At 42.3% G+C, this 25,843-nt stretch overlaps 5 non-coding genes and 1 pseudogene across 5 annotated transcripts; 4 read left to right on the forward strand and 2 right to left on the reverse strand.

Annotated features, from left to right (window-relative positions):
* The first annotated feature begins 1,074 nt into the window (after positions 1-1,074).
* Positions 1,075-1,188, forward strand: LOC140280734 (U5 spliceosomal RNA). The gene has a single exon (XR_011909664.1). It is a non-coding gene; the product is annotated as a U5 spliceosomal RNA (small nuclear RNA).
* Positions 1,189-1,496: 308 nt separating this feature from the next.
* Positions 1,497-1,680, forward strand: LOC140280455 (U2 spliceosomal RNA). Its single transcript, XR_011909422.1, has one exon. It is a non-coding gene; the product is annotated as a U2 spliceosomal RNA (small nuclear RNA).
* A 2,282-nt stretch (positions 1,681-3,962) lies between these two features.
* Positions 3,963-4,051, forward strand: LOC140280785 (U5 spliceosomal RNA; annotated as a pseudogene).
* Positions 4,052-15,493: 11,442 nt separating this feature from the next.
* On the forward strand, positions 15,494-15,607 carry LOC140280648 (U5 spliceosomal RNA). The gene has a single exon (XR_011909585.1). It is a non-coding gene; the product is annotated as a U5 spliceosomal RNA (small nuclear RNA).
* Positions 15,608-18,856: 3,249 nt separating this feature from the next.
* On the reverse strand, positions 18,857-19,040 carry LOC140280511 (U2 spliceosomal RNA). Its single transcript, XR_011909472.1, has one exon. It is a non-coding gene; the product is annotated as a U2 spliceosomal RNA (small nuclear RNA).
* A 308-nt stretch (positions 19,041-19,348) lies between these two features.
* LOC140280756 (U5 spliceosomal RNA) lies at positions 19,349-19,462 on the reverse strand. The gene has a single exon (XR_011909684.1). It is a non-coding gene; the product is annotated as a U5 spliceosomal RNA (small nuclear RNA).
* Positions 19,463-25,843: the final 6,381 nt, after the last annotated feature.

Here is a 25,843-nt window from a genome sequence, read left to right on the forward strand (position 1 = left end):
CCTTTTCTTACCCGCTTTTTACCAACTATGGTCAGACATTCACACCTTCTTACAGCGGAACACCTCCGCTCCCTCCTTTGATGGTGTATGTTCGGGCATTCGAACCTTTTCTTACCCGCTTTTTACAAACTATGGTCAGACATTCAAACCTTCTTGTAGCCGAACACATCCACTCCTGCTTTTGATGATGGGTATTCAAACCTACTTGTTGCCCGCTTTTCATTAATTATGAAGCCCAAACATGTAACATTCAACAGGACACTTACACAACACATTCAAATCAAACAGTCAGACAACATACAAGAACATATACCCCAGCCGGCATTGCTCCCTGCCTATTTTCCTACAGCTCACTATGTGTGCGCACACCTTTATTCACAAACTCTTCAACTTATACTCTTTTACCGAAGCTGCTACAGCTCGATTGGCCGAATACCCTTTGATCCTATTTCGGTGAATTTGACATCTGCCTTACATATAACAGATTAGCGGTTTAGCAGTTTTAATTTAGTTTGAGTGAAGGAATTCATTTTATAGCAAAATCCGAAATCGTGAAGAACTCATGAAAGTAAGCTTATTCTCGGATTCCTGAAACTTTAGATTTGCTCTTTCTTTTACTGCAAAGTACAACGTTGTTTTTTTTGTTTAAATCTTTCTAGACATGGTAAATATTAAGGACAAAGCAGTTTTCACATAGTTTGAGTGAAGGAATTCATTTTATAGATAAAATCCCAAGAGTCTGCTGAGAAAAGAGAGTGAATGCGAGGTAGACTTTAACACGGCTCTGGGAGCGAGCCGAGTGCGGGCTAACCGGGACAATTGCTTGAAAGAAACGCGACACCGAATGAGCAGTCAGAACAAAGCCTCAATACGGTGTTCCTGTGTTGTTTGTGGCTGCCTTGTCTTTTGCACAGAGTAAAAGACAAGGCAGCCATCGAATAGGGCCCGATTGTTCCTACTTGGTCAGCCGAGGAGCAAGGGGGGGAGCAAGCGTCTCAACCAAGCAAAGCTCACCATGGGGAAGGTGGCTATGCCAACTAGCCTGATGCCCTGCTCCCGCAGTGATGGATAATCGTACACTGGTTTCTCTTCATAATGTACAAGTCTTTCGCCTTTTACTAAAGACTTCCGTGGAGAGCAGCACTAATGAATTGTTTCTATTTTTGGCAGGCTTTACCTTTGCGGGTGAAGCCCTTTCTGTCTGTGCAAAAGAAATCTTGTTACTGTGCAGAGTGACTTCTCTGAGTAGAGTCGCCTTACTTGTTGCGATTGTGCCGATATTCGAAGCTGGAGTGCAAAGTTGTTGCTTGAATGGTGCTTGCTGGAGCACGCAGGAGTGCAAAGTTATACCATTTAAAAGGGCTGAAGAGTGCTCAGTGCAGCGGGTGGGCGGAGGTGCAACGTGACACTCTGGCCACCTATGGCCATAAAAAGAACACTATTACAAGTGCGCATTGTGCCAGCAAGGGCCCTCGGACCTGAAACAGTGGACAGTTATCGCTTCTCGGCCTTTTGGCTAAGATCAAGTGTAGTATCTGTTCTTATCAGTTTAATATGTCCTCTATACGAGGACTACATATTAAATGGATTTTTAAGAATAGGAGTTGAAAAAGAAGCTTGCTCCGTTCACTCCAAGCATCGACCCAGTACTGCAGTGCCGCTGGGAACGGTGCGCTCTTCTCTGCTCTTGTGAAAAAGCAAACAGCGGTGCAGGATGGAAGTTTCAGGGAGCCCAAGATGAAACTTTCTTTTAATCTGCTGAGAAAAGAGAGTGAATGCGAAGTAGACTTTAACACAGCTCTGGGAGCGAGCCGAGTGTGGGCTAACCGGGAGAATTGCTTGAAAGAAACGCGACACCGAATGAGTGGTCAGAACAAAGCCTCAATACGGTGTTCCCGTGGTGTTTGTGGCTGCCTTGTCTTTTGCACAGAGTAAAAGACAAGGCAGCCATCGAATAGGGCCCGATTGTTCCTACTTGGTCAGCCGAGGAGCAAGGGGGGGGAGCAAGCGTCTCAACCAAGCAAATCTCACCAAGTAGGAACAATCGGGCCCTATTCGATGGCTGCAACACCTGAAAGAGATATTGATGCGAGACCCGATCAAAAGCTTTTTCAAAGTCTAAATTTAAGATGACAAGCCGGGTGTTTCTGTCTCTAGCGTAATCAATGATGTCTCGAATCAGTACGAGGCTGTCGGTGAGTTGTCTCTCTGCACAAGCCTGGTCTGGGTGAATTACCTCCTCTAAAACAGAGGACATCCGTGTCGTTAAAACCTTGCTAAAAAGTTTACAGTCAAAGTTTAAAAGTGTGATGGGCCTCCAATTCTTTAGGTCAGTCTTATCATTTTTATCAGAAGTGAAGAAATAAATGAATGCCTATCAACAAATGTGGGATCTAAACTCTAGTGCTTCCTCTAAAATAATTTCCTTTCTCAATTTAGAAATGTGTGTGTGTAAGTCACAACACCCGTGACACCAAAACGGCTTTCTTTTCTCTACACTCTGCACTATGAGCACACACACCAAATCAGAAAGGCTTTTTTCTCTCTTTTCTACATTATGGACTGTGGGGACACAAAACCGCTCTCTCTTTTTTTTTTTATCGTGTGCCAGGGCGTTGTCTCACGTATTAGATTGTGCTTAAGATACGAATGGGTTTATCAGTCACATCAAAATCCATACATACTGATCCTCCCGTAATGAAATGGTCGGATCTTATCAAACACACTTTGTTTCTTGTGACAATCAAGTCAGCGAAACAGCGTATACACGTCAAGACACTGAATCAAGTTTGCCACAAGAACTCATAAGTTTGGCAGTATTGCTCTGCCGTCAGCAATCATACATCCATTTTATTTTCGTGAGACATGTGCAGGCACCTGTTCATCTACTGTTCTATCACTATGAATTAGTTTATCTATTATCAATAAGGATACTTCTACAACTACTCTATCAAAGTATGTCCGGACTTCTTACGTTGTCAGTTGCTATATATGAATAAGTGGGTAGCTACTGACAAGCATTAAGCATGTCACACAGCCCAAACATATAACATTTCAGGACACCCCACACAGTTAACAACCACAGTGAAGCGTGTCAAAGCCCAAACATGTAACATTCAACAGGACACTTACACAACACATTCAAATCAAACAGTCAGACAACATACAAGAACATATACCCCAGCCGGCATTGCTCCCTGCCTATTTTCCTACAGCTCACTATGTGTGCGCACACCTTTATTCACAAACTCTTCAACTTATACTCTTTTACCGAAGCTGCTACAGCTCGATTGGCCGAATACCGAATAATCCTAATTCGGTGAATTTGACATCTGCCTTACATGTAACAGATTAGCGGTTTAGCAGTTTTAATTTAGTTTGAGTGAAGGAATTCATTTTATAGCAAAATCCGAAATCGTGAAGAACTCATGAAAGTAAGCTTATTCTCGGATTCCTGAAACTTTAGATTTGCTCTTTCTTTTACTGCAAAGTACAACGTTGGTTTTTTTGTTTAAATCTTTCAAGACATGGTAAATATGAAGGACAAAGCAGTTTTAACATAGTTTGAGTGAAGGAATTCATTTTATTGATAAAATCCCAAGAGTCTGCTGAGAAAAGAGAGTGAATGCGAAGTAGACTTTAACACGGCTCTGGGAGCGAGCCGAGTGCGGGCTAACCGGGAGAATTGCTTGAAAGAAACGCGACACCGAATGAGCGGTCAGAACAAAGCCTCAATACGGTTTTCCCGTGGTGTTTTTGTTGCTGCCTTGTCTTTTGCACAGAGTAAAAGACAAGGCAGCCATCGAATAGGGCCCGATTGTTCCTACTTGGTTAGCCGAGGAGCAAGGGGGGGGGGGGGGGGGGGGGGGGGGGAGCAAGCGTCTCAACCAAGCAAAGCTCACCATTGGGAAGGTGGCTATGCCAACTAGCCTGATGCCCTGCTCCCGCAGTGACGGATAATCGTACTCTGGTTTCTCTTCATAACGTACAAGTCTTTCGCCTTTTACTAAAGACTTCATTACGGTGAAAAAAAATATGTGAATGCCTCATAGAACACTAAAAGTGGAAATGTTATAGTTTGAGAAAAAACAACTTAATCTTAAGCAATCAGTAGGGTAAGAAAGGGTAAGAAAAGGTGCAAATGCCAACCATACATCACTAAAAGGTGGAGCGGAAGTATTCGGCTGCAAGTAGGTGCGAATGCCTGACAATGTATGATCAAAAGAGGGAGCGGAGGTTTTCGGCTGCAAGGTCTGAATGTCCAACCATAATTTCTAAAAATCGGGGAAGAAAAGGCTCGAAAGCCCGACTATACACCATCAACAGCTGGAGCGGAGGTGTTCAGCTGCAAGGTCTGAATGTCCATCAATAATTGCTAGAAAACATGGAAGAGAATTTTCGAATATCAAACCGCACATGATCATAAGCAGGAGAGGAGGTGTTAAAATGCAAAAAGGTGTGAATGTCCACCAATTATTACTGCAAAATGGGTAAGAAAAGGTACGAATGCCCAATGGATGTGTTCGGCTACAAGAAGGTTTTAATGTCCGACCATAGTTTGTAAAAAGCGGGTAAGAAAAGGTTCGAATGCCCGAACATACACCATCAAAAGAGGGAGCGGAGGTGTTCCGCTGTAAGACGGTGTGAATGTCCAACAATAGTTGGTAAAAAGCGGGTAAGAAAAGGTTAAAATACCCGACTGTACACAATCAATAGCGGGAGCGGAGTTGTTCGGCTACAAGAAGGTGTGAAAGTCCGACCATGGTTTGTAAAAAGCGGGTAAGAAAAGGTTCGAATGCCCGAATATATACCATCAAAAGCGGAAGCGGAGGTGTTCGGCTGCAAGAAGGTGTGAACGTCCGACCAAAGTTTGTAAAAAGCAGTGAAGAAAAGTTTCGAATATCCAACCAAACATAATCAAAAGCGGGAGCAGAGCTGTTCGACTGCAAGTAGGTGTGAATGTCAGATCATAATTTGCAAAAAGCTGATGAGAAAGGGTGAGAATGCCCGACTATACACCATCAAATGCGGGAGCGGAAGTGTTCGGCTGTGAGTAGGTGTGAATGTCAAACCATAATTGCTGAAAAATGTGTTAGAAAAGACTAGAATGCCGGACCATACATCATCAAAAGCGGGAAAAGTGGTGTTCGGCTGCAAGTAGGTGTGAATGTCCAGCCATAATTACTCACAAACCGGTAAGAAAAGGTAGTATTGCCAGACCATACATTATCAAAACAGGGAGCGGAGGTGGTTCAGCTGCAAGGTGTGAATGTCTGACTAAAGTTTATAAAAAGCGGGTAAGACAAGGTGCGAATGCCTGACAATGTATGATCAAATGAGGGAGCGGAGGTTTTCGGCTGCAAGGTCTGAATGTACAACCATAATTTGTAAAAACCGGGGAAGAAAAGGCTCGAAAGCCCGACTATACACCATCAAAAGCGGGAGCGGAGGTGTTCGGCTGCAAGTAGGTGTGAATGTTCGACCATAATTTGTAAAAAGCGGGTAAGAAAAGGTTTGAATGCCCGACTATATATTGACAAAAGCAGGAGGAGAGGTCTTCGGATAAGAGTGGGTGAGAATTTCCAACCATAATCAATAAAATGCGGTGAAAAAAAAGGTGTGAATACCCCATAGAACACTAAAAGGTGGAGCAGAAGTGTTCGGCTGCAAGAAGGTGTGACTGTTCGACTATATTTGGTGAAAAGCAGGTGAAGCAAGGTCTGAATGCCCAACCTTACATCATCAAAAATGAGATCAGAGGTGTTTGGCTGCAAGAAGGCCATAGTTTGCCAAAAGCGGGTAAGCTGCGAATGACCGACTAAATATCAACAAAAGTGGGGGCGGAGGTCTTCGGATGCAAGTGGGTGTGAATATCCCACCATACAAGTATGGTGGAGAGGAAGCTGTGAATGGCCGACCATAGTAAAAAGCGGGTGAGAAAAGGTGCGAATGTCCAATCATACATGATCAAAACAGGGAGCGGAGGTGTTTGGCTGCGACAAGGTGTGTATGTCCATCCATAATTCATGAAAAGCGGGCAACAAGTAGGTTTGAATACCCATCATCAAAAGCAGGAGTGGATGTGTTCGGCTACAAGAAGGTTTGAATGTCTGACCATAGTTTGTAAAAAGCGGGTAAGAAAAGGTTCGAGTGCCCGAACATACACCATCAAAAGAGGGAGCGGAGGTGTTCCGCTGTAAGACGGTGTGAATGTCCAACAATAGTTGGTAAAAAGCGGGTAAGAAAAGGTTAAAATACCCGACTGTACACAATCAATAGCGGGAGCGGAGTTGTTCGGCTACAAGAAGGTGTGAAAGTCCGACCATGGTTTGTAAAAAGCGGGTAAGAAAAGGTGCGAATGCCCGACAATGTATGATCAAAAGAGGGAGTGGAGGTTTTCGGCTGCAAGAAGGTCTGAATGTCCAACCATAATTTGTAAAAACCGGGGAAGAAAAGGCTCGAAAGCCCGACTATACACCATCAAAAGTGGGAGCGGAGGTGTTCAGCTTCAAGACGGTCTGAATGTCCATCAATAATTGCTAGAAAACATGAAAGAAAATTTTTGAATATCAAACTGCACATGATCATAAGCAGGAGAGGAGGTGTTCAGCTGCAAGAAGGTGTGAATGTCTACCCATAATTACTGAAAAATGGGTAAGAAAAGGTGCGAATGCCTAACCATACATCATCAAAAGAGGGAGCGGAGGTGTTCCGCTGTAAGACGGTGTGAATGTCCGACCATAGATGGTAAAAAGCGGGTAAGAAAAGGTTAAATTACCCGACTGTACACAATCAAAAGAGGGAGCGGAGTTGTTCAGCTAAGAGAAGGTGTGACAGTCCGACCATGGTTTGTAAAAAGCGGGTAAGAAAAGGTGCGAATGTCCGACAATGTATGATCAAAAGAGAGAGCGGAGGTTTTCGGATACACGAAGGTTTGAATGTCCTACCATAGTTTGTAAATAGCGGGTAAGAAAAGGTTCAAATGCCCGACTATACACCATAAAAAGCGGGTGCGGAGGTGGTCCGCTGTAAGACGGTGTGAATGTCGGACCATAGTTGGTAAAAAGCGGGTAAGAAAAGGTTAAAATACCCGACTGTACACAATCAATAGCGGGAGCGGAGTTGTTCGGCTACAAGAAGGTGTGAAAGTCCGACCATGGTTTGTAAAAAGCAGTTAAGAAAAGGTTCGAATATCCAACCAAACATAATCAAAAGCGGGAGCAGAGCTGTTTGACTGCAAGTAGGTGTGAATGTCCAGCCATAATTACTCACAAACGGGGGAAGAAAAGGTAGTATTGCCAGACCATACATGATCAAAACAGGGAGCGGAGGTTCAGCTGCAAGGTGTGAATGTCTGACTATAGTTTGTAAAAAGCGGGTAAGACAAGGTGCGAATGCCCAACAATGTATGATCAAAAGAGAGAGCGGAGGTGTTCGGCTGCAAGGTCTGAATGTCCAACCATAATTTGTAAAAACCGGGTAAGAAAAGGCTATACTATACATCATCAAAAGCGGGAGCGGAGGTTTTCAGCTGCAAGAAGGTGTGAATGTTCGACTAAAGTTTGTAAAAAGCTGGTAAGACAAGGAGCGATGTCCCGACATTGTATGATCAAAAGCGGGAGCGGAGGTGTCCAGCTGTGAGTAGGTGTGAATGTCCGACCATAATTGCTGAAAAATGTGTTAGAAAAGGTAAGAATACTGGACCATACATCATCAAAAGCGGGAGAGGTGGTGTTCGGCTGCAAGAAGGTGTGAAAGTCCGACAATGGTTTGTAAAAAGCGGGTAATAAAAGGTTCGAATGCCCGAATATACATCATCAAAAGCGGAAGCGGAGGTGTTCGGATGCAAGAAGGTGTGAACGTCCGACCAAAGTTTGTAAAAAGCAGTGAAAAGCGAGAAAAAGCTTTTCGTGAGTTCTGCATGATTTGGGATTTTGCTTATAAAATGCATTACTTCACTCAAACTATGTTAAAACTGATTTGTCCTTCATATTTACCATGTGTAGAAATATTTAAACAAAAAAACAACGTTGTACTTTGCAGTAAAAGAAAGAGCAAATCTAAAGTTTCAGGAATCCGAGTATAAGCCTGCTTTCATGAGTTCTGCACGATTTCGGATTTTGCTATAAAATGAATTGCTTTGCTCAAACCAAGTTAAAACTGCTTTGTCCTTCCATATTCATCAATGTCTAGATCGACTTCAACAAAGAAAAACATTGGACTTTGCAGTAGAAGAAGTTGAAATCCATCCATTGATAAATATGAAGGACAAAGCAGTTCCCACTTGCCCATAAGAAAATAAGCTTATTCTCGGATTCCTGATCCTTCAGTGTTGCTCTTTCTTCTACTGCAAAATACAATGTTGTTCTTTGTTGAAGTCGATCTAGACATTGATAAATATGAAGGAAAAAGCAGTTTTAACTTGGTTTGAGTGAATGAATTAATTTTATACATAAAATCCGAAATCGGGCAGAACTCATGAAAATAAGCTTATTCTCGGATTCCTAAAACTTTTGATTTGCTCTTTCTTTTATTGCAAAGTACAACGTTGTTTTTTTGTTTAAATCTATCGAGACATTGATAAATATGAAGGTAAAAGCCGTTTTAACATAGTTTGAGTGAAGGAATTAATTTTATAGATAAAATCCCAAATCATGCAGAACTCCTCAAAAGGGAGGTATGGCTTAATCACAAGTGTGGCTCTTTCTCATTCAGGGTAATATGAGGAAGTTTATGCTTGAAATATATGTAGAAATGGGTACATATGAAGGACAAAGCAGTGTTAACTTATTTTGCGTGAAGAAATTAATTTTATACATAAAATCCGAAATCGTGCAGAACTCATGAAAATAAGCTTATTCTCGGATTCCTAAAACTTTTGATTTGCACTTTCTTTTACTGCAAAGTACAACGTTGTTTTTTGTTGAAATCCATCTAGACATTGATAAATACCAGCCGAAACTCTGCTGCCGCTTTTGATAATTTATGGTTGGGCATTCTTACCTTTTCTTACCCACTTTTTACAAATTATGATCTTACATTCACACCTACTTGCAGTCGAACACCTTCTCATCCACTTATGATCATGTGCGGTTGGGCTTTCGCACCTTTTCTTACCCATTTTTCAGTAATTATTGGTGGACATTCAGACCTTCTTGCAGCCGAAAACCTCCGCTCCTCTTTTGATCATACATTGTCGGGCAATAGTACCTTTTCTTACCCGTTTGTGAGTAATTATGGCTGGACATTCACACCTTCTTGCAGCCGAACACAACCTCTCCCGCTTTTGATGATATATGGTCCGGCATTCTTACCTTTTCTAACACATTTTTCAGCAATTATGGTCGGACATTCACACCTACTCACAGACGAACAACTCCGCTCCCACATTTGATAGTGTATAGTCGGGCATTCTCACCCTTTCTCATCAGCTTTTTGCAAATTATGATCTGATATTCACACCTACTTGCAGTCGAACAGCTCTGCTCCCGCTTTTGATTATGTTTGGTTGGATATTCGAACATTTTCTTAATGCTTTTTACAAACTTTGGTCGGACGTTCACACCGTCTTGCAGCCGAACACCTCCGCTTCCGCTTTTGATGGTGTATAGTCGGGCATTCGAGCCTTTTCTTACCCACCTATTACTTACTATGGTTGGACATTCAAACCTTCTTGTAGCCGAACACATCCGCTCCTGCTTTTGATGATGTATGATTTGGCATTCGCACTTTTTCTTACCCATTTTTCAGTAATTATTGGTCGGACATTCAGACCTTCTTGCACCTGAACACCTCTGCTCCCGCTTTTGATGGTGTATAGTCGGGCTTTCGAGCCTTTTCTTCCCCAATTTTTACAAATTATGGTTGGACATTCACACCTTGCAGCCGAAAACCTCCACTCCCTCTTTTGATCATACATTGTCGGGCATTCGCCCCTTGTCTTACACGGTTTTTACAAACTTTAGTCAGACATTCACACCTTGCAGCTGAACCACCTACATTCCCTGTTTTGATCATGTGTGGTCTGGAAATACTACCTTTTCTTCCCCCGTTTGTGAGTAATTATGGCTGGACATTCACACCTACTTGCAGCCGAAAAACCACCTCTCCCGCTTTTGATGATGTATTGTCCGGCATTCTAGTCTTTTCTATCACATTTTTCAGCAATTATGATCTGACATTCACACCTACTTGCAGTCGAACAGCTCTGCTCCCGCTTTTGATTATGTTCGGTTGGAGATTCAAACCTTTTCTTAACTGCTTTTTACAAACTTTGGTCGGACGTTCACACCTTCTTGTAGCCGAACACCCCCGCTTCCGCTTTTGATGGTATATATTCGGGTATTCGAACCTTCTCTTACCCGCTTTTTACAAACCATGGTTGGACTTTCATACCTTCTTGTAGCTGAACAACTCCACTCCTGCTTTTGATGATTTATGGTTGGACATTCGCATGTTTTCCTGCCCATTTTTCAGTAATTATGGGTGGATATTCACATCTTCTTGCAGCTGAACACCTCCTCTCCCGCTAATGATCATGTAAGGTTTGATATTCGAAAATTTTCTTTCATGTTTTAAAGCAATTATTAATGGACATTCACACCTACTTGCAGCCGAACACCACCTCTCCCACTTTTGATGATGTATGGACCGGCATTTTTACCTTTTCTAACACATTTTTCAGCAATTATGGTTGGAGAATCACACCTACTCACAGCCGAACAACTCCGCTACCGCATTTGATGGTGTATAGTCGGGATTTCTCACCCTTTCTCATCAGCTTTTTGCAAATTATTCTCTGACATTCACACCTACTTGCAGTCGAACAGCTCTGCTCCCGCTTTTGATTATGTATGGTTGGATATTCGAACCTTTTCTTAACTGCTTTTTACAAACTTTGGTTGGACGTTCACACCTTCTTGTAGCCGAACACATGCACTCCTGCTTTTGATGATGTATGGTTGGGCATTCGCACCTTTTTTTTACCCATTTTTCAGGTATTATGGGTGGACATTCACACCTTCTTGCAGCTGAACACCTCCTCTCCCACTTATGATCATGTGTGGTTTGATTATCGAAAATTTTCTGTCATGTTTTCTAGCAATTATTGATGGACATTTAGACCTTCTTGCAACTGAACACCACCTCTCCCGATTTTGATGATGTATGGACCGGCATTTTTACCTTTTCTAACACATTTTTCAGCAATTATGGTTGGAGATTCACACCTACTCACAGCCGAACAACTCCGCTACCGCATTTGATGGTGTATAGTCGGGCATTCTCACCCTTTCTCATCAGCTTTTTGCAAATTATGATCTGACATTCACACCTACTTCCAATCGAACAGCTCTGCTCCCGCTTTTGATTATGTTTGGTTAGATATTCGAAACTTTTCTTAACTGCTTTTTACAAACTTTGGTCGGACGTTCACAATATCTTGCAGCCGAACACCTCCGCTTCCGCTTTTGATGGTGTATATTCGGGCATACGAACCTTTTCTTACCCGCTTTTTACAAACCAAGGTCGGACTTTCACACCTTCTCTTAGCTGAACAACTCCGCTCCCTCTTTTGATTGTGTACAGTCGGGTAATTTAACCTTTTCTTACCCGCTTTTTACCATCTATGGTCGGACATTCACACCGTCTTACAGCGGAACACCTCCGCTCCCTCTTTTGATGATGTATGGTTAGGCATTCGCACCTTTTCTTACCCATTTTTCAGTAATTATGGGTAGACATTCACACCTTCTTGCAGCTGAACACCTCCTCTCCCGCTTATGATCATGTGCAGTTTGATATTCGAAAATTTTCTTTCATGTTTTCTAGCAATTATTGATGGACATTCAGACCGTCTTGCAACTGAACACCTCCGCTCCCACTTTTGATGGTGTATAGTCGGGCTTTCGAGCCTTTTCTTCCCCGGTTTTTACAAATTATGGTTGGACATTCAGACCTTCTTGCAGCCGAAAACCTCCACTCCCTCTTTTGATCATACATTGTCGGGCATTCGCACCTTTTCTTACCCGCTTTTTACAAACCATGGTCGGACTTTCACACCTTTTAGTAGCCGAACAACTCCGCTCCCGCTATTGATTGTGTACAGTCGGGTATTTTAACCTTTTCTTACCCGCTTTTTACCAACTATGGTTGGACATTCACTCCTTCTTACAGCAGAACACCTCCGCTCCCTGTTTTGATTATGTATGGTTTGACATTCGCACCTTCTCTCACCCGCCTTTTACTATGGTCGGCCATTCACAGCTTCCTCTCCACCATACTTGTATGGTGGGATATTCACACCCACTTGCATCCGAAGACCTCCGCCCCCAATTTTTTTGATATTTAGTCGGTCATTCGCACCTTACCCGCTTTTGGCAAACTATGGCCTTCTTGCAGCCAAACACCTCTGATCTCGCTTTTGATGATGTAAGGTTGGGCATTCAGACCTTGCTTCACCTGCTTTTCACCAAATATAGTCGGACATTCACACCTTCTTGCAGCCGAACACTTCCGCTTTTAGTGTTCTATGAGGCATTCACATATTTTTTTTCACCGTATTTTATAGATTATGGTTGGAAATTCTCACCCACTCTCATCCGAAGACCTCTCCTCCCGCTTTTGTTAATATATAGTCGGGCATTCGAACCTTTTCTTACCCGCTTTTTACAAATTATGGTCGAACATTCACACCTACTTGCAGCCGAACACCTCCGCTCCCGCTTTTGATGGTGTATAGTCGGGCTTTCGAGCCTTTTCTTACCCGCTTTTTACAAACCATGGTCGGACTTTCACACCTTTTAGTAGCCGAACAACTCCGCTCCCGCTATTGATTGTGTACAGTCGGGTATTTTAACCTTTTCTTACCCGCTTTTTACCAACTATGGTTGGACATTCTCTCCTTCTTACAGCAGAACACCTCCGCTCCCTGTTTTGATTATGTATGGTTTGACATTCGCACCTTCTCTCACCCGCCTTTTACTATGGTCGGCCATTCACAGCTTCTTCTCCACCATACTTGTATGGTGGGATATTCACACCCACTTGCATCCGAAGACCTCCGCCCCCAATTTTTTTGATATTTAGTCGGTCATTCGCACCTTACCCGCTTTTGGCAAACTATGGCCTTCTTGCAGCCAAACACCTCTGATCTCGCTTTTGATGATGTAAGGTTGGGCATTCAGACCTTGCTTCACCTGCTTTTCACCAAATATAGTCGGACATTCACACCTTCTTGCAGCCGAACGCTTCCGCTTTTAGTGTTCTATGAGGCATTCACATATTTTTTTTCACCGTATTTTATAGATTATGGTTGGAAATTCTCACCCACTCTCATCCGAAGACCTCTCCTCCCGCTTTTGTTAATATATAGTCGGGCATTCGAACCTTTTCTTACCCGCTTTTTACAAATTATGGTCGAACATTCACACCTACTTGCAGCTGAATACTTCCGCTCCACCTTTTAGGTATGTATGGTTGGCATTTGCACCTCTTTTTATACTGATTGCTGAAGATTAAGTTGTTCTTTCTCAAACTACAAATTTTTTTTAATTGTTCAAACTTGATTTGAAGTGGATAAATAAGGAGGACAAACAGTTTTAAGTCAGGCTGATAGAAGGAATTAATTTTATAGCAAAATCTGTATTTCGTCATATGTCGAGAGATGCTTATTGCTCAAGAAGTTCTTTCTCATTCTACAAAGTACAACGTTGTTTATCGTTGAAACTTGATTAGACATGAATAAATATGAAGGACAAAGCAGTCTTAACTTGGTTTGAGTTAATGAATTCGTTTTATAGGAGAATCCGAATTCGTGCATAACTCATAAAATAGAGCTTATTTTCGGATTCCTGAAGAATGAGTCTGGTTCTTTCTCATAATACAAAGTTTGTTGTTTATTGTTGAAACTTCATCAGAAGTGAAGAAATAAATGAATGCCTATCAACAAATGTGGGATCTAAACTCTAGTGCTTCCTCTAAAATAATTTCCTTTCTCAATTTAGAAATGTGTGTGTGTAAGTCACAAGACCCGTGACACCAAAACGGCTTTCTTTTCTCTACACTCTGCACTATGAGTACACACACCAAATCAGAAAGGCTTTTTTCTCTCTTTTCTACATTATGGACTGTGGGGACACAAAACCGCTCTCTCTTTTTTTTTTTTGATTGTGTGCCAGGGCGTTGTCTCACGTATTAGATTATGCTTAAGATACGAATGGGTTTATCAGTCACATCAGAATCCATACATACTGATCCTCCCGTAATAAAATGGTCGGATCTTATCAAACACACTTTGTTTCTTGTGACAATCAAGTCAGCGAAACAGCGTATACACGTCAAGACACTGAATCAAGTTTGCCACAAGAACTCATAAGTTTGGCAGTATTGCTCTGCCGTCAGCAATCATACACCCATTTTATTTTCGTGAGACATGTGCAAGCACCTGTTCATCTACTGTTCTATCACTATGAATTAGTGATCTATTATCAATAAGGATACTTCTACAACTACTATCAAAGTATGTCCGGACTTCTTATGTTGTCAGTTGCTATATATGAATAAGTGGGTAGCTACTGACAAGCATTAAGCATGTCACACAGCCCAAACATATAACATTTCAGGACACACCACACAGTTAACAACCACAGTGAAGCGTGTCAAAGCCCAAACATGTAACATTCAACAGGACACTTACACAACACATTCAAATCAAACAGTCAGACAACATACAAGAACATATACCCCAGCCGGCATTGCTCCCTGCCTATTTTCGTACAGCACACTATGTGTGCGCACACCTTTATTCACAAACTCTTCAACTTATACTCTTTTACCGAAGCTGCTACAGCTCGATTGGCCGAATACCCTTTGATCCTATTTCGGTGAATTTGACATCTGCCTTACATATAACAGATTAGCGGTTTAGCAGTTTTAATTTAGTTTGAGTGAAGGAATTCATTTTATAGCAAAATCCGAAATCGTGAAGAACTCATGAAAGTAAGCTTATTCTCGGATTCCTGAAACTTTAGATTTGCTCTTTCTTTTACTGCAAAGTACAACGTTGTTTTTTTTGTTTAAATCTTTCTAGACATGGTAAATATTAAGGACAAAGCAGTTTTCACATAGTTTGAGTGAAGGAATTCATTTTATAGATAAAATCCCAAGAGTCTGCTGAGAAAAGAGAGTGAATGCGAAGTAGACTTTAACACAGCTATGGGAGCGAGCCGAGTGTGGGCTAACCGGGAGAATTGCTTGAAAGAAACGCGACACCGAATGAGCGATCAGAACAAAGCCTCAATACGGGATTCTCGTGGTGTTTTTGTTGCTGCCTTGTCTTTTGCACAGAGTAAAGGACAAGGCAGCCATCGAATAGGGCCCGATTGTTCCTAGTTGGTCAGCCGAGGAGCAAGCGTCTCAACCAAGCAAAGCTCACCATGGGGAAGGTGGCTATGCCAACTAGCCTGATGCCCTGCTCCCGCAGTGACGGATAATCGTACTCTGGTTTCTCTTCATAACGTACAAGTCTTTCGCCTTTTACTAAAGATTTCTGTGGAGAGCAGCACTAATGAGTTGTTTCTATTTTTGGCAGGCTTTACCTTTGCGGGTGAAGCCCTTTCTGTCTGTGCAAAAGAAATCTTCTTACTGTGCAGAGTGACTTCTCTGAGTAGAGTCGCCTTACTTGTTGCGACTGTGCCGATGTTCGAAGCTGGAGTGCAAAGTTGTTGCTTGAATGGTGCTTGCTGGAGCGTGCGGGAGTGCAAAGTTATACCATTTAAAAGGGCTGAAGAGTGCTCAGTGCAGCGGGTGGGCGACACTCTGGCCACCTTGAAAACCGAGGTTACATCCACTACCAGGGGCAGCCCAAGTTCTGCCGCAAGTGTGGTGAGTATGGGCACCTGGTTGAGGCTTGTACCAAGGTGTTATGTGGGAAGAGCAGAGAAATTGGGCAAACTTTTGGAGAGTGTCCAAATGGCAGGAAATGTAATCTCTGTGGAGAATTAAATCACCTCTTCAGAGATTGCCCTAAATCTTTTGCCAACAACTTAAAGACGGTAAAGCCACAGTCAAGCCAACAAAGGGAAGGACCTAAGGTGGCAGTTGGTGAACAAAGTGAAGAGGTTGACCCAATAAATTCAAACTTCCCGCCAAAAGCTTGGATTGGAAGTGAGGAGCAAAAAGGGGAGGGGCCTGTAGAGGCCTCACCACTCAGTGTTGAAGTCTGTGAGAATTCACAGGCAGAGGGTGGAGCTACGCTAAATGAGGAGGAAGAGCAGACAGGTGAGTCTAGTGAAGATACTCACCTCCCCGAAGGTCAACAGCCGAAGAGGACGGCATCTGAGCCTCTGATTCCCCAGTGGTATCAGAGAAGAGGGGAAGGGTTAGGTCCCTTTCAGACAGTTCTTCAGTGGAAGAACCTAGAGTCTTCCCCTCCGACTCACCAAATGAGGTCTCCTTTTTAACTTCAGCTCTGCAATCAACCCCCAGGGACTCAAAGTTAAATGCAACATTGCGTCAGAGGCCAACACCGAGAGTCCGAAAAGGAAATATAGATCACCCTACTCACTTTTCACCTAAAGAAATGAAGGAAGAGCTAGTTTCCCAAGAAATAACCTGTGTGTAATTTGTTTTGATAACTTAGAAAAACGAAAATGACATACCTACTTTCCTTTATGCTTTTAATGGTTCTCACCTTCTCAACACTAAATGTGAGAAGTGTGAAATCAAAGACAAGAGCCCAGAGTATTTTATCCTTCTTAGACTCCATAAAATCAGATGTGTTTTTAATACAAGAATGTGGACTACCTTTTTTAAAAAACCATAGACAATGGGAGGAAATGTGGCCCCATTTATCGATATGGAGTGGCTCAAATCAAAATAAAAATGATGGTGTGGCCATTCTAATTAAAAATCCGCATGTTCTGGTGAAAGGTAGCACAGTGGTGAGAGACGGACGGGCACTTTTAGCACACTTGAATTTTATGGGGCAAGACTTTAACCTCTTAAATATTTATGGTTTCAATGGAAAAAATGAAAGGTATGACCTTTTAGAAGATATACAGCTTTACATGCTAGGGCAAGTACCTTTAGTTGTAGGAGGGGATTTTAACTGTATCTTGAGCAGGAAAGATAGAAAAAGAGCAGGGGTAGATTTTAAAGTGGATAAGACTTCGATTTTACTTCAGGGCATATGCAGGGATTTTAAGCTTACTGACTGTTTTAAAACCATGCATCCCAGAGAGGAGGGCTTCACCTGGTTTAGTCATGATGGCACCAGAGCCTCTCGCATTGATTATTTCTTTACTAGAGGTTGCCCACCCACTGATGTTAGATTAACCCCTGTTTTCTTTTCAGACCACATTATGCTCTCCTGCACCCTTTCACCCCCTTCTGGTGTGACGGTAGGAAGTGGTCTGTGGAAACTCAACTGTTCCCTGTTGGAGGATGAAATCATAGTCAGTCAGTACAGGGAATGTTATAAAGAGTGGCAGACCCTTCAAGACCTCTACGAAACACATGCACAATGGTGGGAAATGGTGAAGGAAACGACCCAGACTTTTTTTAAACAGCAAGGTAAACGTAAAAAAAGGAAAGAGAATAGATGTATGATGGGACTACATAAACGCTTACAGCGCTACTTTAAACTAAATCAGTGTGGCATAGACTTTAAAGAAGAAATCAAAGATGTCAAAAAGGAAATGTCAGTTTTAGCAGAAATAAAGAGTAAAGGAATTTTTGTAAGAAGCAGGGAGCAGGAAATTGAGGAAGGTGAAAAAGAAAGAAAGTTATAAATAAAAAGGAGTGTATTCAAAATCTAAAAAGAGAAGATGGGTTTTTAACAAAATCCACACAAGAGATGATTGAAACTGTACATACCTTTTATAGTAACATGTACAAAGAGAAACCAGTGCACTTGGAAACATCGGCAGAAATCTTAAAATTCGTTGACAAAACCGTAAAAGAGAATGCACACTTGACACAGAATTTTACTGCTTTAGAGTTAAAAAAATGCCTAACAGGTTTTAAGAGAAGTCGAGCTCCGGGTTTAGACGGGCTTCCTGCAGAATTCTATCTGACCTATTGGGACCTTTTATCATCAGACATTTTAGATGTTTTTAAAGATTTTGAAAAACTCGACCGACTGCCTGACAGTTTTAGAGTGGGAATAGTGACTCTACTTTATAGAAAAAAATGATAAGACTGACCTAAAGAATTGGAGGCCCATCACACTTTTAAACTTTGACTGTAAACTTTTTTGCAAGGTTTTAGCGACACGGATGTCCTCTGTTTTAGAGGAGGTAATTCACCCAGACCAAGCTTGTGCCATCTCAGGGAGACAACTCACCGACAGCCTCGTACTGATTCGAGACATCATTGATTACGCTAGAGACAGAAACACCCGGCTTGTCATCTTAAATTTAGACTTTGAAAAAGCATTTGATCGGGTCTCGCATCAATATCTCTTTCAGGTGTTGCAGCCATCGAAAAGGGCCCGATTGTTCCTACTTGGTGAGCTTTGCTTGGTTGAGACGCTTGCCCCCCCCCCCCCCCCGCTCCTCGGTTGACCAAGTAGAAACAATCTATTCGATGGCTGCCTTGTCTTTTACTCTGTGCAAAAGACAAGGCAGCCACAAACACCACGGGAACACCGTATTGAGGCTTTGTTCTGACCACTCATTCGGTGTCGCGTTTCTTTCAAGCAATTCTCCCGGTTAGCCCGCACTCGGCTCGCTCCCAGAGCCGTGTTAAAGTCCACTTCGCATTCACTCTCTTTTCTCAGCAGATTAAAAGAAAGTTTCATCTTGGGCTCCCTGAAACTTCCATCCTGCACCGCTGTTTGCTTTTTCACAAGAGCAGAGGAGAGCGCACCGTTCCCAGCGGCACTGCAGTACCGGGTCGAGGCTTGGAGTGAACGGAGCAAGCTTCTTTTTCAACTCCTATTCTTAAAAATCCATTTAATATGTTGTCCTCGTATAGAGGACATATTAAACTGATAAGAACAGATACTACACTTGATCTTAGCCAAAAGGCCGAGAAGCGATAACTGTCCACTGTTTCAGGTCCGAGGGCCCTTGCTGGCACAATGCGCACTTGTAGCAGTGTTCTTTTTATGGCCATAGGTGGCCAGAGTGTCACGTTGCACCTCCGCCCACCCGCTGCACTGAGCACTCTTCAGCCCTTTTAAATGGTATAACTTTGCACTCCCGCATGCTCCAGCAAGCACCATTCAAGCAACAACTTTGCACTCCAGCTTCGAACATCGGCACAGTCGCAACAAGTAAGGCGACTCTACTCAGAGAAGTCACTCTGCAAAGTAGCAAGATTTCTTTTGCACAGACAGAAAGGGCTTCACCCGCAAAGGTAAAGCCTGCCAATAATAGAAACAACTCATTAGTGCTGCTCTCCAAAGAAGTCTTTAGTAAAAGGCGAAAGACTTGTATGTTATGAAGAGAAACCAGAGTACGATTATCCGTCACTGCGGGAGCAGGGCATCAGGCTAGTTGGTATAGCCACCTTCCCCATGGTGAGCTTTGCTTGGTTGAGACGCTTGCTCCCCCCCTTGCTCCTCGGCTGACCAAGTAGGAACAATCGGGCCCTATTCAATGGCTGCCTTGTCTTTTACTCTATGCAAAAGACAAGGCAGCAACAAAAACACCACGAGAATCCCGTATTGAGGCTTTGTTCTGACCGCTCATTCGGTGTCGCGTTTCTTTCAAGCAATTCTCCCGGTTAGCAGACACTCGGCTCGCTCCCATAGCCGTGTTAAAGTCTACTTCGCATTCACTCTCTTATCTCTGCAGACTCTTGGGATTTTATCTATAAAATGAATTCCTTCCCTCAAACTATGTTAAAACTGCTTTGTCGTTCATATTTACCATGTCTAGAAAGATTTAAACAAAAAAAACAACGTTGTACTTTGCAGTAAAAGAAAGAGCAAATCTAAAGTTTCAGGAATCCGAGAATAAGCTTACTTTCATGAGTGCTTCACGATTTCGGATTTTGCTATAAAATGAATTCCTTCACTCAAACTAAATTAAAACTGATAAACCGCTAATCTGTTACATGTAAGGCAGATGTCAAATTCACCGAAATAGGATCTAAGGGTATTCGGCCAATCGAGCTGTAGCAGCTTCGGTAAAAGAGTATAAGTTGAAGAGTTTGTGAATAAAGGTGTGCGCACACATAGTGAGCTGTAGGAAAATAGGCAGGGAGCAATGCCGGCTGGGGTATATGTTCTTGTATGTTGTCTGACTGTTTGATTTGAATGTGTTGTGTAAGTGTCCTGTTGAATGTTTGGGCTTTGACACTTCACTGTGGTTGTTAACTGTGTGGTGTGTCCTGAAATGTTATATGTTTGGGCTGTGTGACATGCTTAATGCTTGTCAGTAGCTACCCACTTATTCATATATAGCAACTGACAACATAAGAAGTCTGGACATACTTTGATAGTAGTTGTAGAAGTATCCTTATTGATAATAGATAAACTAATTCATAGTGATAGAACAGTAGATGAACAGGTGCCTGCACGTCTCACGAAAATAAAATGGGTGTATGATTGCTGACGGCAGAGCAATACTGCCAAACTTATGAGTTCTTGTGGCAAACTTGATTCAGTGTCTTGACGTGTATACGCTGTTTCGCTGACTTGATTGTCACAAGAAACAAAGTGTGTTTGATAAGATCCGACCATTTTATTACGGGAGGATCAGTATGTATGGATTCTGATGTGACTGATAAACCCATTCGTATCTTAAGCATAATCTAATACGTGAGACAACGCCCTGGCACACAATCAAAAAAAAAAAGAGAGAGCGGTTTTGTGTCCCCACAGTCCATAATGTAGAAAAGAGAGAAAAAAGCCTTTCTGATTTGGTGTGTGTGCTCATAGTGCAGAGTGTAGAGAAAAGAGAGAAAAGAAAGCCGTTTTGGTGTCACGGGTGTTGTGACTTACACACACACATTTCTGAATTGAGAAAATAAATTATTTTAGAGGAAGCAGTAGAGTTTAGATCCCACATTTGTTGATAGGCATTCATTTATTTCTTCACTTCTGATGAAGTTTCAACAATAAACAACAAACTTTGTATTATGAGAAAGAACCAGACTCATTCTTCAGGAATCCGAAAATAAGCTCTATTTTATGAGTTATGCACGAATTCGGATTCTCCTATAAAACGAATTCATTAACTCAAACCAAGTTAAGACTGCTTTGTCATTCATATTTATTCATGTCTAATCAAGTTTCAACGATAAACAACGTTGTACTTTGTAGAATGAGAAAGAACTTCTTGAGCAATAAGCATCTCTCGACATATGACGAAATACAGATTTTGCTATAAAATTAATTCCTTCTATCAGCCTGACTTAAAACTGTTTGTCCTCCTTATTTATCCACTTCAAATCAAGTTTCAAAAATTAAAAAAAATTTGTAGTTTGAGAAAGAACAACTTAATCTTCAGCAATCAGTATAAAAAGAGGTGCAAATGCCAACCATACATACCTAAAAGGTGGAGCGGAAGTATTCAGCTGCAAGTAGGTGTGAATGTTCGACCATAATTTGTAAAAAGCGGGAAAGAAAAGGTTCGAATGCCCGACTATATATTAACAAAAGCGGGAGGAGAAGTCTTCGGATGAGAGTGGGTGAGAATTTCCAACCATAATCTATAAAATACGGTGAAAAAAAATATGTGAATGCCTCATAGAACACTAAAAGCGGAAGTGTTCGGCTGCAAGAAGGTGTGAATGTCCGACTATATTTGGTGAAAAGCAGGTGAAGCAAGGTCTGAATGCCCAACCTTACATCATCAAAAGCGAGATCAGAGGTGTTTGGCTGCAAGAAGGCCATAGTTTGCCAAAAGCGGGTAAGGTGCGAATGACCGACTAAATATCAACAAAAGTGGGGGCGGAGGTCTTCGGATGCAAGTGGGTGTGAATATCCCACCATACAAGTATGGTGGAGAGGAAGCTGTGAATGGCCGACCATAGTAAAAGGCGGGTGAGAGAAGGTGCGAATGTCAAACCATACATAATCAAAACAGGGAGCGGAGGTGTTCTGCTGTAAGAAGGTGTGAATGTCCAACCATAGTTGGTAAAAAGCGGGTAAGAAAAGGTTAAAATACCCGACTGTACACAATCAATAGCGGGAGCGGAGTTGTTCGGCTACTAAAAGGTGTGAAAGTCCGACCATGGTTTGTAAAAAGCAGGTAAGAAAAGGTGCGAATGCCCGACAATGTATGATCAAAAGAGGGAGTGGAGGTTTTCGGCTGCAAGAAGGTCTGAATGTCCAACCATAATTTGTAAAAAACGGGGAAGAAAAGGCTCGAAAGCCCGACTATACACCATCAAAAGTGGGAGCGGAGGTGTTCAGCTGCAAGACGGTCTGAATGTCCATCAATAATTGCTAGAAAACATGAAAGAAAATTTTCGAATATCAAACTGCACATGATCATAAGCGGGAGAGGAGGTGTTCAGCTGCAAGAAGGTGTGAATGTCTACCCATAATTACTGAGAAATGGGTAAGAAAAGGTGCGAATGCCTAACCATACATCATCAAAAGAGGGAGCGGAGGTGTTCCGCTGTAAGACGGTGTGAATGTCCGACCATAGATGGTAAAAAGCGGGTAAGAAAAGGTTAAATTACCCGACTGTACACAATCAAAAGAGGGAGCGGAGTTGTTCAGCTAAGAGAAGGTGTGAAAGTCCGACCTTGGTTTGTAAAAAGCGGGTAAGAAAAGGTTCGTAGGACCGAATATACACCATCAAAAGCGGAAGCGGAGGTGTTCGGCTGCAAGATATTGTGAACGTCCGACCAAAGTTTGTAAAAAGCAGTTAAGAAAAGGTTAGAATATCTAACCAAACATAATCAAAAGCGGGAGCAGAGCTGTTCGACTGCAAGTAGGTGTGAATGTCAGATCATAATTTGCAAAAAGCTGATGAGAAAGGGTGAGAATGCCCGACTATACACCATCAAATGCGGTAGCGGAGTTGTTCGGCTGTGAGTAGGTGTGAATCTCCAACCATAATTGCTGAAAAAAGTGTTAGAAAAGGTAAAAATGCCGGTCCATACATAATCAAAATCGGGAGAGGTGGTGTTCAGCTGCAAGAAGGTCTAAATGTCCATCAATAATTGCTAGAAAACATGAAAGAAAATTTTCGAAAATCAAACCACACATGATCATAAGTGGGAGAGGAGGTGTTCAGCTGCAAGAAGGTGTGAATGTCCACCCATAATACCTGAAAAATGGGTAAAAAAAAGGTGCGAATGCCCAACCATACATCATCAAAAGCAGGAGTGCATGTGTTCGGCTACAAGAAGGTGTGAACGTCCAACCAAAGTTTGTAAAAAGCAGTTAAGAAAAGGTTCGAATATCCAACCATACATAATCAAAAGCGGGAGCAGAGCTGTTCGACTGCAAGTAGGTGTGAATGTCAGATCATAATTTGCAAAAAGCTGATGAGAAAGGGTGAGAATGCCCAACTATACACCATCAAATGCGGGAGCGGAGTTGTTCGGCTGTGAGTAGGTGTGAATCTCCAACCATAATTGCTGAAAAATGTGTTAGAAAAGGTAAAAATGCCGGTCCATACATAATCAAAATCGGGAGAGGTGGTGTTCAGCTGCAAGAAGGTCTAAATGTCTATCAATAATTGCTAGAAAACATGAAAGAAAATTTTCGAAAATCAAACCACACATGATCATAAGTGGGAGAGGAGGTGTTCAGCTGCAAGAAGGTGTGAATGTCCACCCATAATACCTGAAAAATGGGTAAAAAAAAGGTGCGAATGCCCAACCATACATCATCAAAAGCAGGAGTGCATGTGTTCGGCTACAAGAAGGTGTGAACGTCCAACCAAAGTTTGTAAAAAGCAGTTAAGAAAAGGTTCGAATATCCAACCATACATAATCAAAAGCGGGAGCAGAGCTGTTCGACTGCAAGTAGGTGTGAATGTCAGATCATAATTTGCAAAAAGCTGATGAGAAAGGGTGAGAATGCCCGACTATACATCATCAAATGCGGTAGCGGAGTTGTTCGGCTGTGAGTAGGTGTGAATCTCCAACCATAATTGATGAAAAATGTGTTAGAAAAGGTAAAAATGCCGGTCCATACATCATCAATATCGGGAGAGGTGGTGTTCAGCTGCAAGAAGGTCTAAATGTCCATCAATAATTGCTAGAAAACATGAAAGAAAATTTTCGAAAATCAAACCACACATGATCATAAGTGGGAGAGGAGGTGTTCAGCTGCAAGAAGGTGTGAATGTCCACCCATAATACCTGAAAAATGGGTAAAAAAAAGGTGCGAATGCCCAACCATACATCATCAAAAGCAGGAGTGCATGTGTTCGGCTACAAGAAGGTGTGAACGTCCAACCAAAGTTTGTAAAAAGCAGTTAAGAAAAGGTTCGAATATCCAACCATACATAATCAAAAGCGGGAGCAGAGCTGTTCGACTGCAAGTAGGTGTGAATGTAAGATCATAATTTGCAAAAAGCTGATGAGAAAGGGTGAGAATGCCCGACTATACACCATCAAATGCGGGAGCGGAGTTGTTGGGCTGTGAGTAGGTGTGAATCTCCGACCATAATTGCTGAAAAATGTGTTAGAAAAGGTAAGAATGCCGGTCCATACATCATCAAAAGCGAGAGAGGTTGTGTTCGGCTGAAAGTAGGTGTGAATGTCCAGCCATAATTACTCACAAACAGGTAAGAAAAGGTAGTATTGCCAGACCATATATGATCAAAACAGGGAGCGGAGGTGGTTCAGCTGCAAGAAGGTTTGAATGTCCGACTAAAGTTCAAATATATTAACAAAAGCGGGAGGAGAGGTCTTCGGATGAGAGTGGTTGAAAATTTCCAACCATAATGTATAAAATGCGGTGAAAAAAAGGTGTGATAGAACACTAAAAGGTGGAGCGGAAGTGTTCGGCTGCAAGAAGGTGTGAATGTCCGACTATATTTGGTGAAAAGCAGGTGAAGCAAGGTCTGAATGCCCAACCTTACATCATCAAAAGCGAGATCAGAGGTGTTTGGCTGCAAGAAGGCCATAGTTTGCCAAAAGCGGGTAAGGTGCGAATGTCCGACTAAATATCAACAAAATTTGGGGCGGAGGTCTTCGGATGCAAGTGGGTGTGAATGTCCGACTATATTTGGTGAAAAGCAGGTGAAGCAAGGTCTGAATGCCCAACCTTACATCATCAAAAGCGAGATCAGAGGTGTTTGGCTGCAAGAAGGCCATAGTTTGCCAAAAGCGGGTAAGGTGCGAATGACCGACTAAATATCAACAAAAGTGGGGGCGGAGGTCTTCGGATGCAGGTGGGTGTGAATATCCCACCATACAAGTATGGTGGAGAGGAAGCTGTGAATGGCCGACCATAGTAAAAGGCTGGTGAGAGAAGGTGCGAATGTCAAACCATACATAATCAAAACAGGGAGCGGAGGTGTTCTGCTGTAAGAAGGTGTGAATGTCCAACCATAGTTGGTAAAAAGCGGGTAAGAAAAGGTTAAAATACCCGACTGTACACAATCAATAGCGGGAGCGGAGTTGTTCGGCTACTAAAAGGTGTGAAAGTCCGACCATGGTTTGTAAAAAGCGGGTAAAAAAAGGTGCAAATGCCCGACAATGTATGATCAAAAGAGGGAGTGGAGGTTTTCGGCTGCAAGAAGGTCTGAATGTCCAACCATAATTTGTAAAAACCGGGGAAGAAAAGGCTCGAAAGCCCGACTATACACCATCAAAAGTGGGAGCGGAGGTGTTCAGCTGCAAGACGGTCTGAATGTCCATCAATAATTGCTAGAAAACATGAAAGAAAATTTTCGAATATCAAACTGCACATGATCATAAGCGG

Source organism: Leuresthes tenuis, unplaced genomic scaffold (genome assembly GCF_036924035.1).
Source record: "Leuresthes tenuis unplaced genomic scaffold, fLeuTen1.0.hap1 SCAF_21, whole genome shotgun sequence".
NCBI classification, from domain to species: Eukaryota; Metazoa; Chordata; class Actinopteri; order Atheriniformes; family Atherinopsidae; genus Leuresthes; species Leuresthes tenuis.